At 47.3% G+C, this 3123-nt stretch overlaps 1 long non-coding RNA gene across 1 annotated transcript; it reads right to left on the reverse strand.

The window, feature by feature from the left end:
* Nucleotides 1–1017: 1017 nt before the first annotated feature.
* LOC109264746 (uncharacterized) lies at nucleotides 1018–2838 on the reverse strand. Its single transcript, XR_002078842.2, has 2 exons — nucleotides 2720–2838; nucleotides 1018–1312 (listed from the first exon to the last, which is right to left on the reverse strand). It is a non-coding gene; the product is annotated as an uncharacterized LOC109264746 (long non-coding RNA).
* Between the last annotated feature and the right edge of the window lie 285 nt (nucleotides 2839–3123).

Raw genomic sequence — 3123 nt, forward strand, 5'->3', positions numbered from 1 at the left:
CCTCAAGGCATATGTACGATATTCCATCCATCTCTCTCTTGGTTTTTAAGCCAATATTATAATGTTTTAATTAATGTTTCTATTAAAATATATTTTAATATCTGCTGGAACTGTAAACATTTTCCCCATTAGTCTTATATTTCAGTCTTTTGAAAGTCCAAGCCAATTTTTTGCCAAATCCATAAAGAATCTGTTTGAATTATTCATTCTTACATCTAGAAATACATTTCGGTTCTCAAATTGATTGTCTTTTATGACTTCTGATGGAACGTTGAGGTTTTATTTATATGTTGTCTATTTTCTCAAAATCATCTCTATTATATAATTTTTTAACACTATGGCAGGTGAGATCTTTACTGAGATACTATTAGTCTTTACACATTTGTCCTTTAAAGTTACTTAGCCGAAACTGTTTTTAAACGATAGTATATTCCTAACGGCTACTCTTTGTGAAGAGAATTGTTCTCCCCTTACCATATGCATTCATTTTATTCTGTTTCCGATGTTATTATAATGTTACAATGACCAAGACTTCCAAACCTTAATAAATAATTGTGGTGGTAGTCGGCATTATTCCTGAAAATAATTTGCTAAATATTACTTTTTGGAATATTTACCCTTTGAACCTTGGCAACGCTTTTTCTTGGCTTTGATTGCTTTCAAGGACACCCGTTAGGGAGGCATTTTCCCTGTCCAAGTAAAATAAGCAGGCTAGAAAACAGAATTTCCTCCTGGCTTTCTGCAACCCACCCACTGTAAAAATAAAACAAAGCCATCATGGTTTGGTTCAGAGACATATTTTCACAGAGTGATGTGCCAGACTGTGGACAGCCCCTGATGCCCTGCAAAAATGTCAGTGGACAGACAGTTATACGTTCTCTTCCCTGGGCTCAAGTTCAAGAAACGCGGAGTTTGGGCTCGGCGTGGTGTCAGCACTCTAGATTTTACCGTTGGGTTATGGTCTGGGAAACCTGGTTTGAATGCACTTATGTATTAAATTTCAACTGAAAAACTCTCTCCGCATAACATATTCTTTTAATTACCAAATTCTCCAAACATCACTTAAACCTATCTTCTGCTGTACATCAAGGAACAAAGAAGCCACTAGGGTGTATCTTGGAGGAAATGGCAGCCTTAGAACGTTTGCAGGCTACTCTCCAGGAGAAAGCTCTTGCACGAAGGTGAGGGAGGAATGTCACGGAGCGTGCCCTGGGCCAGGACGGCCGAGGCTGGGGCGTCCTCCAGAGACAGGTGCAAAATGCCTCCTCAGATGCAGTGCCAGGGGCAGCTGGACGCTGCCTGAGTCCGGGTCCTGGAGAGAGGACATTTTGGTGACATTGGGGGCCAGATCGGGCACAACTGGGTGATGAGAAGTATTTTTAAAAAATTTTTTAATGTGTACTTATTTATTTTGAGAGAGAAAGAGAGAGAGAGAGAGCAGGCCAGGGGCAGAGAGAGAGGGAGAGAGAGAGAATCCCAAGCAGGTTCCACACCGTCAGCACAGAGCCCAATGTGGGGCTTGAACTGACAAACCCTGAGATCATGATCCGAGCCGATATCAAGAGGTCGATGCTTAACTGACTGAGCCACCCGGGCGCCCTGAGGAGTATATTGTTCACCTTTCCAAGTGTTGTCTGGTGAGGACACAGTCTAGAGCCCAGCATACTCTGGCACGCCTGTGCTGTGCAAGCCCCGGACATATCTCCGCCCAAGTGTGCACAGCATGGCTCGTCACACACAGAGTGTGCTGTTCTGAATCTGACAGGAGCCCTCCCTTAGGGAACATCCTCGGGCAGCTGTCTTCTTCAATCAGCTAGTATCCCTCACCCCGCCCTTGGCCAATGAATTCAGATGGTGGAAGAGAATCTAGGGCCAGATTCCAAGAAATTCTTCTTTCCTCAACTGTCCAAATCATCCCTGCTGTTCTTTAAAAGGTCCCTGAGGCCCCACCCCGCTGTGGAGCTCCGTCCTCAAATGCGAGGGGTCACAAGATAGTCCCTCACGGACAGGTGAATGGACGCATGACGTGGACCCTGTGGGAAGCAAGCACGGAGACAGAGTGAGGACGGAAAATGGCTTTGAGAGGAAAAGGGAAGAAGCAGGAGCAGGTTCACAGTGCAAAGCTGACATCTTCCCTGCCTGCCCAACACTGAGCTCCGGAACAGGCCTGCTCTTTCAAGGAGTCCTGTGCTGCGTGGAAACGACCAGGACCTCGTACCGCACCCCTGCCTAGTCCTGGTGGGAGCGCCCCAAGATCAGCGTGGTCCTGGGTCAAAAACAGGGGGCGACCTGTAAGTTGTCACCCACATCTGTCGGCCAGCCACCGCTCTCAGCCTGAAGGGGAATCCCAGCTCGCTCATAACAGGGACGGTTGATAACCTCTGTGTAGTCTTGTCAGCTCCAGCAGGAAGATTCCCATCCCCTTAGCACGACGTCTACACCGGGATCCAGTTCCTTTCTGAAACAAAAACCGGTCTTGCTCACCCCTTTTGGCTCACGCTTCTGGCCACGGTGCTGTGGGACCCCCTTCTGACCTTCCCTGGGACACCTGGCTGGGCCGGGCCATGAACAGGGCAGAAGCAGCTTCCTAGAAGCCTGGGTTTCTTCACCCTTTGGGAGTTAAGACTTGATAATCTTTAGAGTAAACCTCCCTCCCCCCTGAGGCTGGGAGGGGTGATAATGTGTTATCTCTTCTGCTGAGCCCTTTGTAAACACTTACGTCATTCAGCTGATAGGAGACCAGATAAGGGAGGGACCCCGAGTCCCCTTTGAAAACGGTCACGAATCCAAACAAAGATTCTTGGATGGATCATTCTGCTCTGGTTCATATTAGCTCTGCAATTAAGAGGCTTACACAGCGCAGCCCTCAAAGGGGGCTTCTTTACCACATGAAAGGAAGGAAAGGTTGGCCCTAAAAGAAGGCGGTCCTCAGCTTTTCTTGGCTATTTTTCCCAGGCCTCGGAAAAGGCCAGTGCTTTTAAAAGAAGAGGTCACTCGGAGGAAAAGACAATCAGAAGCAGGCTGCGTAAAGTGGCCCTTCCCAAAGCAGAGCGTTTCCTTTCCTTCCTTTCCCAGGCCACGCTGGCTCAGACCTGCCTTTCGCAGACTGACATAAAGGAAAAC

This window comes from Panthera pardus, unplaced genomic scaffold, assembly GCF_024362965.1.
Source record: "Panthera pardus isolate Hobbes unplaced genomic scaffold, ASM2436296v1 HiC_scaffold_10, whole genome shotgun sequence".
Classification (NCBI taxonomy): Eukaryota; Metazoa; Chordata; class Mammalia; order Carnivora; family Felidae; genus Panthera; species Panthera pardus.